Source organism: Cyanistes caeruleus, chromosome 1 (assembly GCF_971803275.1).
Source record: "Cyanistes caeruleus chromosome 1, bCyaCae1.hap1.1, whole genome shotgun sequence".
Classification (NCBI taxonomy): Eukaryota; Metazoa; Chordata; class Aves; order Passeriformes; family Paridae; genus Cyanistes; species Cyanistes caeruleus.
This window is the reverse complement of record NC_141701.1, coordinates 152,026,835-152,042,910: the sequence shown is the minus strand read 5'-3', so window position 1 is coordinate 152,042,910 and position 16,076 is coordinate 152,026,835. Positions and strand designations below refer to the sequence as shown.

The following is a 16,076-nucleotide window of genomic DNA, read 5'->3' as shown; positions in this document are numbered from 1 at the left end:
TCCCCTGGAGAGGAGAAGCTCCAGGGACACCTCAGAGCCCCTTGCAGGGCCTGAAGGGGCTCCAGGAGAGCTGGAGAGGGACTGGGGACAAGGGATGGAGGGACAGGACACAGGGAATGGCTCCCACTGGTTGGATTTTGGGATATTGGGAAGGAATTCCTGGCTGGGATGGAATTCCCAGAGCAGCTGTGGATGTTCCCTGGATCCCTGGCAGTGCCCAAAGCCAGGCTGGACGGGGTTTGGAGCAGCCTGGGACAGTGGGAATGTCCCTGCCATGGCAGGGGTGGCTCTGGATGATCCCTAAATTCCCTCCCAACCCAAACCAGTCTGGGATTTCAAGATCCAGCAAAGCTCCCTCACTGCTGCTCTGTCCCAACACTTCACTCACTACTCAAGGAATACTCCCAGGAGCTGGGAATACTCCCAGGAGCTGGGAATGCAGTGACACTGCCTGTACACCACATCTACTGAGCAGCTACTGAGGAAACAAAAACTGTGCCAAGCTCTGCTCCAGAGCTCCCAGGAACCAGGGATTCCTGAGTCAGCCCCACCACCATGGATTCGGTGTCTCCTGCTGCGCTCACGTGCAGGAGCTGTTACACCTCCAACTCTAATCCATTCTCCATCATTTTAAACACAAATTCCAAAGCTGAGGGAGACAAGTCTAACACACTGCCTCACGTGCTATTTTCACGGGTCTCAGCATTTCTTTAGTTGGCAGAAATAAAAGATTTGTATTGGAGTTCCAGCAGACTCCAAACCTTCCGGCCTCCCCTCCACACAGACATTGCAATTTAAACTGGAACCAGCATGAGGCTCCCAGTGCCTCCAAGGACAACAAAAGCAGCTTATCAGGGTGAGAAACTGAAAGAACAATGAATAATACAACTTCTGGTGTTTCAAGCTGACTTAGAATGAAGCAAACTCCGTGTTTCTGGCACATCACTGAATTCCCACTCAGCAAGATCCCGGTATCAACCCCCACAAGCATTTCACAAGTTGAATATTCAGGGTTTGCCCTTACTACAAGTAGTTTTCCCAATCAATTGCTTCTTTTAAAGCAACAATTCCATCATTTTAGAAACAGGTAGAAAGCACAGAAGGCACACTGAATCATCATACTATGATTTAAAGGAATAACTTAAAATTATGAAGCCAAGAGCCACTGATACATGATTTTTAATTTCCATCTTGCTTGGCTCCACCTCAAGACCTAAGAGCTGTTTCTCAATGAAGATTAGAACCACATTTCTTCACTCTTTTGTTACTTTTCATTGGAGAGGTTTGGCTTGGAGGGACCCTAAGGATCATCCCAATCCAGCCCTGGCATGGCAGGGACATCTCCCACTGTCCCAGGTGCTCCCAGCCCTGTCCAGCCTGGCCTTGGGCACTTCCAGGGATCCAAGGACACCCAAAGCTTCTCTGGGCACCTGTGCCAGGACCTGCCCACCCTCCCAGCCAAGAATCTCTCCCAGTAAACAATTCAAATATACCCTCTTTCAGTTTAAAGCCGTCCCTCCTTGTCCTGGCACTCCATGCCCTTATCAAGAGTCCCTCTCCAACTCTCTTGATGGACCTAAAATCAATGCAATTACCAGAAAAATAAATACAGCAAACCCACAATCCAAATTCTTGCTGATCTCACGAGAAGCTGGGGGTGGGATGGCCCAACACTCCCAGTTCCCCCAGCACGACCCCACAGCCCACACTGGGATCAGCAAACAGCTCCAGCCCTGCACAGTGCCCAGTTGGGCACCAGGATGAGCTCATTCCCAGCAGCAAACTCCATCAAAAAGCTTTTTGTTCCAAGCTGCTGTAGTTCAGTTTGCTTCGTTTTCGGATTAATTAGTAAAGATGTTTTACAGAAAGATCCACTTTATTATTCAGAAAATGTTCAGTACTTCCCCTCTCTTTCTCTTACACTTCTGCCTCTTTAGATATAGAATATTTATAAGATATTTTTAAATTTTTTACCCAAATTATTAGAATGATGAGGGGATGAATTCTGGAGGGGCTGGGGAGGGGCTTTTTATTTTCTCTTTGGTGTTTGAAAGAAGAAATATCCTCAGGTTCTACTTTCAGGTCTGTCCATCCCCTTCCTAACCAGGCATTTCAGGTTTTGATTTCTGTTTCAGGAATTCCTTCTGTGTTTCATAAAAGAAACTTTCTGGAATAAAACAAAATTCAGGCTGTTCAGACTAATTCCAGACTGGTTTGGGTTGGAAGGGACATTAGGGATCATCCCAATCACACCTCCCACTGTCCCAGAGTTATCCAAACCCCATCCAGCCTGGCCTTGGGCACTGCCAGGGATCCAGGGGCAGCCACAGCTGCTCTGGGAATTCCATCCCAGCCAGGAATTCCTTCCCAATATCCCACCTAACCCTTCCATGTGCCAGCTGAAATGCAGAATTCAGATTTGCCACAGCACAGGGACATTCATTAACAGCCAGGCCTCAGGAACAAACCAAAAACCCTGCAGTGTTTAGGAATCAAAGAACCTCTGATTATATTCTGTGAAATTCCCAATCCTGCAGATCTCCCAGGCTGTCTGTTCCCTGTTCACTTTCCAGAAGGAAGCTCAGATGCCTCAGAGAGTTTCAGCCTATGCTGGGTTTGTTTTTTCCTTCACCCCATCATGTGCTGCTTCCTTGGCCTCTGCAGCCTCAGCCAGACTGAATAAATGAGTCACTTAATTAACCCAGAATTTACACAAAGGACATGTGAGAGTAAAAGCCTTGAATCTGGTCAGCCCCATGAGCATCTTAAAACACTCATTTATTTTATTTTTTTTTTTCCAAAACTATGATTAAAATATAAATTAACAGAATAACAGAATTTAGTAAAAACTTGCTGAGACACAACAATCCACGTACAACTTCCAGATTAAAAACCTTAACATCTCAATTCCATAAAACACAGCTTACATCCCTGTTTAGTAGATGACACGACCCCTTTTTTTTTGATATTCTGCTTCTGAAAAGCACAATATAAAATATTTCAGCTAGAAATCTCAGCTCCTGCACTTTGAGAGCTCAACAGCAAAACTCTCACAAGAGATAAGCAGGGGGAGGAGTGCTCAGTGTGAGCTGCAGGTGTGAGACCTTGTGCTGAGAGGACAAAGGTGGCAGTGCCAGGCACAGATAATGTTTTGTACTTGCCAGTATTGAGATTTTAGCTTTATTTCCTCAGCACAGAGCGCTTGGCTTTGAGGAGGGAAAGGCATTTTCTGCTTCAAAGATGGAAAGAGTCTGAAAAAAATGAAATTAAACAGCTGGGGCAGCATGGGCACTTTGCTGGTGGCACAGATGGGATGGGGCACCCACAGGGACCTGGGCAGCCTGGAGAGGTGGGGCTGTGCCAAGCTCAGCAGGGCAAGGTCCTGCACCTGAACAACGTCAGCACAAAGCCAGGCTGGGGATGAAGGGATGGAGAGCAGCTCTGGGGGAAGGGCTGAGGGGTGCTGGGGGATGAGAAGTTCAGCATTGCCTGGTCACAGACCCCCTGTGCCAATCCCAGCCCAGGAAATGGGGAATTCTGTCCTTCTGCCCCCTCAGGTGATTCCCCACCTGCAGAGCTGCCCCAGCCCTGGATCCAACAGCTCAGGAGGGACCTGGAGAGATCCAGAGAGATCCAGAAGAGGTCCTGGAGCTGCCCCAGCCCTGGATCCAACAGCTCAGGAGGAACCTGGAGAGATCCAGAGGAGGTCCTGGAGCTGCTCCAGCCCTGGATCCAACAGCTCAGGAGGGACCTGGAGAGATCCAGAGAGATCCAAAGGAGGTCCTGGAGCTGCCCCAGCCCTGGATCCAACAGCTCAGGAGGGACCTGGAGAGATCCAGAGGAGGTCCTGGAGCTGCTGCAGGGCTGGAGCCAGGCTGGGAGAGCTGGGAATGTTCCCCTGGAGAGGAGAAGCTCCAGGGAGAGCTCAGAACCCCTTGCAGGGCCTGAAGGGCTCCAGGACAGGGCAGGGGTGGAACTGGACCATCTTTACCTCCCAGCCCATGTGGATTCTGTGATCTGAAGCCCACACAGAGCTCTCAGAGGCTGCAGCACAAACAAGGAGCCATGGGGACACTGCCCACACTCCCCCACCACCCAAGAGCTAAAAACCAAAGAGATGACAAAAGAAATCAAACCTGCCCTGCACAAACCCACGTCCATGAACCTGTTGCTTGATCTGTTGTCACATATTCTGATTTAATATGCTGTAAATTGCAATAGTGTCCTGCTGACTTCCACATCACAATCACTGACTCACCTCACCCTCCTGCTCCACTCTTCATGCTGAATTATTTCCATTTATTCCTCTGATTTAGCTGCTTTTTTTTTTTTTTCTTCTTACCCCTAATCCCACAAAAAAAAAAAGTTTAGGCTTGAATTGAGAGCATTAACAGGATTGCTGAAAGAAAACTACTTTGAAAAGCCTGTTATCAGTCAGTGAGTGCAGCTGGTGGATGCCCAGCCTCCCTTTGTAGTTGGAATTCTCTAATAAAGGAACATCTGAGCTTGATCCAAAGCTTCTGTTTCATAAATAATGAGATTCTACAATCATTCATTTGAAAACTAAACTAATTTAAGGACAAAAATGCAGGTCCTCCGAGGCAGTTTGGAAGTTTCCTTGCTTTGAAGGAAGGGTTAAAAATTCAGGATGGAAAATTATACTGCTCAAGGTGATCTGTGTTAAACAAGATATTCATCACCAGAGCCCCCCTGTTTCACTTCTGTCTTTCAGAGGATCATTTCCCAATCTATGTTTATATTTCACACCACAGTTTATAAATTAGGAAGTCTTTTTTAAGTTATACAACTATTTAGAATAAAGCAGGGTGTTACACTTGTACAACCAGGATGCTCTGATGCATTTCAATTTAGATTAACTATTTTCATTACTCCTTGTGCTCCCCCCCACACACACATTTGCAAAATTAGTTGGGCACGATGTTTAATTATTCAAATAGAGCTGAAAAAATAACTCCCACTGAAATTTTGATGAGGTGTTAAGGATCTGTAACTGTCCATCCTGCTTCCCCCCCTCCTCAGGCAATAAACTGACATCTCTTAATTAAACAACCAGCAAAGTTACTGAATAGCACAAATAGCTACACTGAAAATACACAAAAATAACACACTTGAGTTCTTCATCGATTTTTAAGAGCAAACTTTGCACTACATAATTTCTCGTTGAGTTCACATTCAACCCTTTGATTACATCAGCACCTCAAAATGATCCTGGAAGAAGTGAAGCTTGCCAGGGAATTTCACTGGGGAAACCTAACAGGCACAGTCAGCATATCTGCCTGCTGAAAAATTATTCTACAGATAAATTACATACTAGAAAAAATAAACATAGCCCAGACTAGCCAGAAAACCAGATTAATTTTGATGAATCGTGGGCATTTTCCCTGTTTCTGTAGGCACATCCAAGCCCAGGGAAATCAAGATTCCATTTTAAACCCACATGGAGCTCAGACTTGCAGGAGCAGTGTCTGGAGGGAGTGTGGGGTTTGTGAAGTGCTGGGTTTGAACTCCAAGGGCAGGAATTAGGAAAGCTCAGCGAGTTCAGTGACTCCCTGCCAGAATGCAGCTGGATTCCCTGGGAATTTGTATCCCTGACTCCCAAAAACCCCAGCTGAGGAACAGCAAAGTGCTTTGGAAACTTCCTTTTTTACCACACGGGGAAAGGGGAAAGGGGAAAGGGGAAAGGGGAAAGGGGAAAGGGGAAAGGGGAAAGGGGAAAGGGGAAAGGGGAAAGGGGAAAGGGGAAAGGGGAAAGGGGAAAGGGGAAAGGGGAAAGGGGAAAGGGGAAAGGGGAAAGGGGAAAGGGGAAAGGGGAAAGGGGAAAGGGGAAAGGGGAAAGGGGAAAGGGGAAAGGGGAAAGGGGAAAGGGGAAAGGGGAAAGGGGAAAGGGGAAAGGGGAAAGGGGAAAGGGGAAAGGGGAAATTAATTCATTCCCTTGTCTGGCATTGCTGGGGACACACAGAGATAAAGCCACATGCAGAAATTCAGAAATAATTTCTACTCATGGCTTCAAATCCAACAGCCAAAGCCAGCACAGCTCCTGGAGGGTCACACTTGGAGACTTCTGGTGCTGGGGAGCAGCTTGTGGAGGAGAAAAAACCAGTTTGGGAGGAGTTAAATCCTCCAAGAGGAATCCTAAATGTGCACTGGACAGCTCTGTCCTCACCAGAACCTTCTTTCCACTGCTCTGCCCTGGTCACTCCCTTACTTAATTCCTTAAATGTGTTCCTCTCACTTTCCCAAGGAGACTCCAGTTACCATTGCCCTCCTGAGAGAGTTTTCTATTCTCCTGTCTAACAGTCAGTCACTAAAATAACTTCTCTATTCTCCCAGTGTCACTTTTGGAGTATTTCCGTCTCTCATTATATAACCACGGAGCTCTGCTTTAAAAGGGAATCTCCTTTTATCACAGGAAGTCAAACCCCAAGGGGAAAAAACATCAGGTCTGTGGTATGTTTAAACAAGACACCATCAGCTGATGCCAGCCAGAGTCAGGATTTCTGGGAGCAGTGTTAAATTCTGTGCTCCCATCACCCCTCCAACAGCCTTTTTAAAATGTCTTTGTAGCAAAAAAAGAAACCCACCCTACACTGAACAAATTCAGCTGGCCTTAAACAGGATCTGAGAAAACAAATATAGGAGAAAAAAAAGCAGGGGGGAGTTTTGGAGAGAGGGCAGAGCAGCAGGAAAGGGGGAGCACAGGGAAAGCTGGGGCACAAACACAGCTCAGGACAATGAAGGAAAAAATGAAAATTGATGTTTTAGAGCTGAAGGCTTTGCACTCATCCAGCAGCACCTCGTTATAAGTGAAGACCTCCAAGAGAATGATTTATTGCATTTATCAGAGGATATAAAACTCAGTGACACCAAGAAGATTGAGCTATTGGGAAGGAGGCAAGGTAAAAACTAAACAAAGGAACACCAAAAAAAATGTAAGAATGTCTGAATACATATGAGAATTTATGGATATGTAGTAGGGTTCTGTTTTTAAGGGACAATCCTTTGTTAGTAAGGTGAATGCAGACAGCTGTATCTATATACTTTATTTTTTTATCTCCTAATTGTCTTTCTATTAAACTTTTTAATTCTATTAAAAAATATGTGAACCTCATTTTTGACAACCTGAAGGGACCCCAGAGCAGGGCAGGGCTGGCCCTGCCCAGCAGAGCCCACGAGGAAAGGTGTTCTCACCTGGAACCTTCCAAAGCTTCCTGCAGCTTGGAGCTGCCAGGACTTTCCTTCATGTTCCCCAACACCTCCAAATTCACCTTAATTCTTTCCAGGAGAAGGAAATCCCACAGAAGCTGTCAGCTAAGGGACACAATACACCAAAAATATTACAGAACCCCATGAGTGAAAGAGTTTTTACACTTTTAAGAACCAGACAATGACTGATGCAGCAAAAGAATTTTGGAAAGTTGATAATGGTAAAGGTTTTTTTCACACCATTAACACCCAGAGGTCTCAAATGTGCAGCTTTTGGGATAAATTTGGTTTTCAGCCAGACAATGCCATGCAACACTGCTCTACATTCATATTTAGAGCTGTTAAATCCTGGTAAAACCACCACTGCTTTTAAGGGAAAATACAAGCAAATTATAGCATCTCTCCTTAAAAGTGAATTGCCCAAGCTGAAAATAGTTTGGAGCAAAAGCAAATCAGCTCGAGTCACATCAAACCAGTGCTAATGCAGATATACATCCCTATAAATCCAGTCATTCACCAATTACACCCATGCAAGCTCCTAAGAGGGTCACTTCAGGACAAATATGTAATCCCAATGTGACACTTGATCCTATTGCCCTACATGCTCTGTCCAAATCCCAATGCAAAAAAAAAAAAAAAAAAGGACATTTTACCTAAAAAAAACCCACAACAGTTAAAGAAAATCCAGCCCTCAGAACACGAGATGGAAATATCCTTTAATTCTCATGTCGTAAATGCTTAAATAGGTTAAAATACAGCCTAAGGAAAAATAATATGTATGCTTAAAGCATGAAAAATTAAGCCTGTGGAATACATACACTGTAGTTTCATATATAAATGCAAATTTGTGTTATCAAACATGGCTTGAGGCATCCACAGCCCCCATCAGGGTGGTGTTACAGGACATGTACACGGTGTGCCAGCCCCACAGCATCCCAAAAGGATTTAATGCAGGGCTCAGCCTCAGGGATGTGCTGAGGGACTGTCCCACTGTCCTGCACAGCTGTGTCCATGGAGGTGGAACCAATTTCCACTCTGGGAGTCACATCCTGCAAACCTGGGCAGGAGCAGATACTCAAATCACCCAGAGCTGCTGAGCAAATGTTCCCAAAATCCAGAGCTCTGGGATGGTTTGGGCTGGAAGTGCCATCCCTGCCATGGTAGGGACATCTCCCACTGTCCCAGGGTTATCCAAGCCCCAATGTCCAGCCTGGCCTTGGGCACTGCCAGGGATCCAGGGGCAGCCCCAGCTGCTCTGGGAATTCCATCCCAGCCAGGAATTCCTTCCCAATATCCCAAAATCCAACCAGTGGGAGCCATTCCCTGTGTCCTGTCCCTCCATCCCTTGTCCCCAGTCCTTCTCCAGCTCTCCTAGAGCCCCTTCAGGCCCTGCAAGGTCACACTGAGCTCACCCCAAAGCTTCTCCTCTCCAGGCTGAACAATCCCAGCTCTCCCAGCTGAGCTGCTCCATCCCTGGCATCATCCTGGTTCTCCTCTGGATCTCTCCAGCAGCTCCAGCTCCTTCCCGTGCTGGATCCAGGGCTGGGGCCGCACTCAGAGCTCTGGAACCAACACTTCTGAGGCTGTGCATCCCTAACACCCCACTGGGAATCCAGCAGCAGGCCATCACCCCAGCTATTGCATTTACTGCTGCTTATTGAAATCCACAGCTCCTGCTAAGTGAAGTTTGAATGATCCACCCATGAACATCCAGAACCCTTTTGCTAATTGCTCTGATTTATGACTTCAAACAGAAACAGTTCAGTCCCACCACAAGAGCCCAAAGGAAGGAAGAGAGGGTGACTCAGTTCTTTGTCTCATTCTTCAACTCCCCTGTCTGCAGAGCCTCTGCTGGAGCTGCTTGGGGATTTTTGTCTCTGCTCTCCCAGTTTAGAAATTTCCCATTACCTAATTAACAGCAGTGAAAGTATCCATGGACGGCAGAAAAAACTTCTCAAAACCAGTGCAGATAAGCAAAGGAGCAATTTTAGCAAGGCACTGCACTTAATGAAGCTGCAACAGTGGCTGAAATTTGGAAGTTAAACACAAAAAAGCCACCAAGAGGCATCCACCCCTTCAACAACACCAAAATCCCCCATTCCTGGAAGTGTCCCAGGCCAGGCTGGATGGGGCTTGGAGCACCCTGGGGTAGTGAAGGTGTCCCTGTCCATGGCAAGGGCTGGAATGAGATGATCTTTCAACCCACACCATTCTGGGATTCTAGGAAAAATTAACATTCCACATTCAGTGTTGTTGTGTTAACACCATTTCAGTACACCAGAAAGGGAACCTGGGTGCAGAGAGCAATGAGGGTACAGGCAGAAATCAAGCACTTGGAATTGCTACAATCAGCACCAACAACCACATTTAAAAACACTTTCTTTAAGCTGTTGTTTACAATTGGGTTTTCCTCAGTATTTCCAACAGCATTTCATATCCAACATCGCTGCTGATTTCACATCATTGCTGATTTTCTCCTCTGGTGTGGATCAAGCTGCACCCAGCCACAGGGGAAGCTGTCCCTGGTAGATGTCACCACCAGGAGCATCTCCCAGGCCATGGGGCCTTCAGCCTAACCCAGGGACCACCTTCCAGCAGAGCCAACCTCGTCCTCTCAGCCTGCCTGAAACCCAGGCCCAGCTCAACTTCTGAGAATCATGTGCTTAAAAATGCCCAGGGCTTCCCAGAGGGGATTACAGAAAACTGTCAGAGAAGCACAATGTTCAGATTTCCATTTGCATCCTGCTCACAGCAGATCCAAGGGTTTAATTCCTGCCCTCTCCTCACTGCTGTCTGCACTCAGCTTCCCTTTCTGAGGAGCTGAAATGGAGTGAACAGCAAACACAGCGATGCTGAATTTGGATTTGGGGGCTGGAACATCTCCCACATGAGTGGAGACTGTGGGAGAAATCCCCCCACGGGATGCAGGGGTCCCTCCTGCCCTGCCCAGCTTTTCCACCATCCCAAGAACCTCCAAAGGACACCCACCCTTTCCTCTGGAGATGAACTCTGTGGAGATGAGCCAGTGCTGACAGCGGTGCCAGAGCCAGGTCACAGAGCAGAGGGCAGCAAGCTGCAGCTGAGCAGGAGGAAGAGGCTGGAACAGCTGCCCAGGGGGACCTGGAGTCTCTGGACACATCCCTGTGTCACCTGCTGCAGCTCACCCTGCCCTGGGGGATCTCCTTCCAACCCAAATCATTCTGGGATCCAGCTGTGCCTGGCAGCCTGAGCCTTTCCAAAGAGAGCCAGCCAAGGATTCTTCACCCCAAGCTCTTCCTCACCCCACTGAGAGCATTTCCCCATCAGTTTCCCCAGCAAAGGCAGTGTGAGGAGTGCTGGGCATCCCCTGCTCCAAGCAGTTGTTTCTACTTCCCTTTTAACAGAATTGATGCAGCTTCTAAAATTAGTTGTAGAAATCCCACCTGAGCACCAACCCATTTCTCACCGCCCCATTTCACTGAACTTCTGCCACAACAAACTGATAGAAAGCGTGAAGTGGAGGAGGGCTGGAACCTCAAACGAGTTTTGTTAGGGAAAATAAAGTCATAATATGGAAACAAACCCTCAGTATCAACTCCTGGAAGGACAAACTGCCAGAGTATCTCCAGCCAGGAGACAACACACCACAGTCCCTGCAAGAATCCAGTGGGAGGCAGGAGAAATGAGAGCAGGTAAAAGCACCTGGGTGTTTCTCTGCTCCTTCCAGAGGATTTTAAGCACTTCACAAACATTATTTAAGTTACCTGCAGGTATTTGCCCCAATCCTCAGTGTGAGAGCTGAGGGTTTCCACTCACAAGAATGAACTGAGCTCTGGTACTTCAGGAGTCACAACTCCAGAATATGTAAACACACTTTGAAATTGCTCTGATAAATGCTCCCATAGTTTTACTTTGTTTAGAGCAAGTGTCAACACCCTAAATTCAGCTGAAAAACAGCTTTTGGGGATGATGTAGCTCTAATACAATTTTACAAAAGACAATGACTCACTCCCAGGCGGGAATGTGTTGGAAGTGTATGACCTAATGCTCAGAGACGTTTGCTTTTCCAAAAAGGTCCAGTCTGAATAACAGTATCTCCCCAACCAGTGAAGTTTTTAAAAAAGAGAGATTTTGCACACAGGAATTTACACAATTATCTAATTTTTTTTGTTTGTTTGTTTTTCTGCTTCTAGTCAAAATCCAAGCAGCTGATCTGCAGTTTCCCTAACCTTAATTTCAGCCTTGTCTTTCTCTATCATCCCAGCCCTGGACTTGTTCTCCAGCCCATGGAGCTCTGGTTGCTGGAGGCCAGAAGAGCCCTGCCCCAAGGTGTCACCAGCACAGGGAGCTCCTGAGCACACAGGGATGGAGATGTTCAAATCCCAGCGTGAGGACACACCAGACATGGGACACGAGCAAGACGAGCCTACTCCATTCTCAACTGGCTTCCCCACAGTCCTGCTGAGGCTCCTCCAGCTGTGAAGAGCTGATTTTCCAGATGTTCTGCTCAGCCAGCAGCTGGGGAGCTTTCTGAGGAGCTTTGTTCCAGCACAAAGCCCAGAATCCTGGGATCCATCTACGATTCCCAGCCTCGCTGCTGCTCGTACTTGCAAACGCCCTGGATAAAAAGGGGCGAGGTGTAGGAGGAAAATGGGAGTGAGTGACACAGGCTAATCAGGATTTTAATCATGCTAATGGATGTGATTAACTGCATACTTCTCTCTCCCAGAAGCCTCCTGCAGCTCCTCGGAGTAGCCTGATAGCCAGCACGCAGCCAGGGCAAACTCATCCCACGTTAATCCGCAGCTACACCGCGAGTGTCACGTCACCTCCTCAGGGATACACCTGGTGCTTTCAACCTTCCTCCCACCCACACAGCCACTCTTCCAACACTCATTTTGGGCAGGGGACAGCCTCCAGCACGGTGTTTGGCTGTGCTCAACCCTCTTCATAAGGGGAGTTACAGCTCCAAGAGGCTGGAAATCCAACCTTGGCAAAGGAAAGTTAATCCAGGGCCTACCGCGTTACACAAACCTTCCTCGATAATGCAACTACAACTATTGTTCTTGTTTGCCAGTTTTGTTCAAATCACAGGGACACTGAGAGCTTTATCTCAGTGCTGGTATCTTGCTACTCCCCGGAGGAACTACCAATTCAGCAGTTGCCACTCTACCCGAGAAAAGTTCTGAGAGGCAGGGAGTGAAATAAGGGAAGGATTAAAAGAGCAGCAAGGAGCAGCTTTTTCTAAGAGAGAGGGAAGAAATCAGCCCCTTCCCTTCCTGTCTCCAGAATAAATAACCCAGCACTTTCCCACCTTGCAGCAGACATTTCCAGGGAACAAAGTGCATTATGGAGCTGGAATACACCATCATTTACATGTACAGCCATTTTTATCCAGGGAGTAACCTACACTTGCCATTAACTCGGTGTCTCCCGTGTTTTCTACAGCAATAACTATAAAAAGTTTTGCTTCTCCAGCATTCCAAAATATGGGCTCTTACAGTAACAGATAAAAATGAGTAAGTCACTCAGACTGATCTTATTTGGGACAAATCCTCAACACAGTCCTGATGTAATTTTTAAGAGCATCACACCGATGCCTGTTCATAATCCTTCAGAGTCAGACTTCCCAATAATTTTAAATAAATTTAAATATCTAAACATTTCTAACATAATATTAAGAAGCCTCCCCATGAGCAACACAGGGCACCAGTGTGAGCCACAAGTATTTCATTCTTCTCGTTACCAAGTTCAAATCTGCATAACATCTACAGCAACTGATTTCACTGACCTTTTCTTCCCACGAGAAATTCCTTCCCATGTGTGGAACACTAAGCCATGGTTTCTGAGCTGTAGGAGGAGAAATCCCCCCATGGGATGCAGGAGTCCTACCTGCTCTGCCCAGCCCAGCTTTTCCACCATCTCCCAAGAACCTGCTCCAAAGGACTTCCACCCTTTCCTCTGGAGATGAACTCTGTGGAGAGCTGGCAGCTCAAGGTCTGAGCTCTCTGCCACCCTCCCATGTGCTGTAATCACAGACCCCTGGTTCCTCTGATCTACAGCTGACTATAATTTCATTTGCCTTCAAGGAGGGAAAAAAAAGCCAGCACAGAAATGACCTGTTCAATTGATGTTACAGCACAAGGAAGCTGTGAACACAGACATTTGACTAAGCAAGAGATTTGTCTGTTTTATTTGGGACAGGAAGCACAAACTCAGAGTTCCAGGAAATAACTCTGCCTTTCAGAGCACTATCAGCTACTCCAATTTGCCTTTGAAACTCCACAAGTACCTACACAAATTATAATTTTGTAGTCTGCAATCTGACTCGCAACAACACGATGAGTAACACGCCCTGAACTCTTCATTCTCAGCGGAGGAGACTGGAATTTTATCTTCCTATCTATGTCTGGCCTAGCAAAATAAATTATTTGGGGTTTTTCTGGACCAAATCAAGGTATAGTCACACATTATTTCGCTTTCAAGTAACCATCACTTTCATTTGAATTGCAATTAGCTTCAATTCACCCTGACAGGCCTAAACCCTGTCTGACCAGTGGCTCCCTGAGTCATAAGTTTGGTGTGGGTCAGAATTTGGAAGCAGAGAGACAAAAAACACTCTGAGTACTGAGTGATGGAGACATCACTGGCTCAGCAACCAGCAGGTGAGTTTAAGCCTGAGGTACATGAGAACAAGAACATGCAGTGGAACAAACCAGACCTGAACTCTGCAAGAACTCAGAGCTCTGACTGAATGGCTCAGATTCATTTATTTCTAGGGAAGAGAGGCAACCACTAAAATACTACAGGGGTTGGGACCTCAAATATAATTACAGCTCCATTCGCTGAAATTACAGCTGTGTCAGCCCTTTTACCAGCAGGAATACGTAATTCATTTGGTTCAACTGAGCACTCATCAGACTTCACATAACGAGCTTAAGGCTGGAAATCCAGTCCTGCCCCAGCCTCCACTCAGCCTCACCTTCTGACCCTCCAAAACCCCAGTTTGCTTCTGTTCTCGCTGTTGCTCAGGCTGTTGGAGGTGAGGGGGTGTTTAATATCATCACAGAACAGTTTAAGCAATCCTCTGCTAATTAAAACCTTAACTCAAACTGCCTGCTGTCCTTGGGAGGGAACAAATGAGTGCACTGAACCCCAGTACTTCAGAATTAGTACTTCCACCTGTAAATGACACTTAACCAGCACACCCTGCTCCCAGAGTAAGCCCAGGTTGGTTCCAGCAGTGTCTGGGAGCCTGTGCTGTGATTATCCACCCCAAACAGAGCTGCACTGATCATTTACCAGCGCTCACAACCTTCAAAGCTCTCCACAGACAAACTGGGCAAGTTGTTACAGCAGATCTGGTGCCAGGGTGAGGTGCTGCAGCCAGCAGAGCACAGCCCTGGTGTCCCACGGTGTCCCCCCATGCTGGGAGCCCACCTGGGACCAGTGGCCAGGAGGGGACAGTGCCTGGCACAGCCCTGGCTTTGGAGGAACAAGCTGATAAAGTCAGGATCCGCTGCCATAAGCACCCTCCAGCAGCCTCCCCGTTTGTTCTTTAAGGACAGGAGTGACATAATCCTCTCCTAATATCAGCTGAGGGCTCGGGGGGAACCAGGGGTGACCCACAAACTGTACCCATGGCAACACCAGGCTCTAGCTGAACTCCCTGGGCTGGCATCTTCAAACCACTGACACTTCTTTGTATTATCTGATCTTTCCCTGATGTCATTTCTGTAGAGACACATAAAAACAGATTTAATAATATCCACGGCCTTCAGCTTCAGAGTCAACAATCACAGTCACAAACAGATCAGCTATTCTGCCTTCAAGCTTATTATTTGTCACTAACATGTAATTATTACCAAACAAAACAAAAGACACAGGATATTGCTGCTCTTGCAACAGCAAGTAAGTTAAGCTCTTTTTCACACTGAAAAAGCCCATCTCTTCTGATGCAAGAAGGCACAAAAGAAAAAAAAATTAAAAACTTTAAAAGAGCCCATGAATCCTCCCTCCAAAAATGCATCTGGAAGGATAATCAGAAATGCCATCGGTTCTCACAAAGAAAAACAAACAAAAATCCATGGCCTGTCCAGCCAATGTCACCTTTATCATAACTGTATTGTCAACCTGAATAATTCTGAGTTACAATTTCTCTTTCTCAAATAAAGGAGGAGCTCATCAAGCTGCAACAGCACCTTATAGATACAATACCAGATGGGACATCAGGCCCTGGCAAGGAGAAAAGAGGCTTTAGAGTTGTAAAACTCCAGTGCAGCCCTGTCTTCAGTTTACAAAATGAAGCTCCAGCAGCATCACACGCAGAGCAGGAGGAGGCCCTGAGCAAGGCTTGTTACTCCACACTGAAACGCTGAGCAGGACTTGGATGGCTGTTGTATTATTCAAGAAGCTTTTTCAGCTGGAATTGTAAACTGGGAAGAACATGGTTCACTGAATAGATTATTCCAGCCTTAAAAATAAATAAAAAACTTTTTTAAAAACTCTAAAATCTATGGGTTAATCTGCTCAACCCATACAGGAATCAGGGGAAGGAAATAAGCGAGGGAACAACCAAGAGGGATCAAGAACCATGTAAAGAAAAGAGAACTAAACATCGAAATTCAGGTTCAGTATGTTCACAGACCAGGCTTTTAACACTCCCCTCTAAGAGAGGGAGAGCGTACAACACTCATACTACCACGATCCACTTAGAAGCAGCTTTTGGCATCTGCAGAACCCAAAACTTCACCGCCTTGAGCTTAAACTTAACATCAACCCTGCATGACGAACACTTGTTTAATTGTTGTAGCTTCCAGCCCGGCCGTGCTGTGCGAGAGGAGTTTGCTCATCCCGAAAGCGGGCCCGCGTTT

General features: G+C 46.6%; 1 protein-coding gene across 43 annotated transcripts in view; it reads right to left on the bottom strand.

Moving 5' to 3' along the window:
- MAP4 (microtubule associated protein 4) overlaps positions 1–16,076 on the bottom strand; it is a 145,978-nt gene that overhangs the window by 128,457 nt on the left and 1,445 nt on the right. The gene's annotated exons all lie outside the window — the stretch shown is intronic.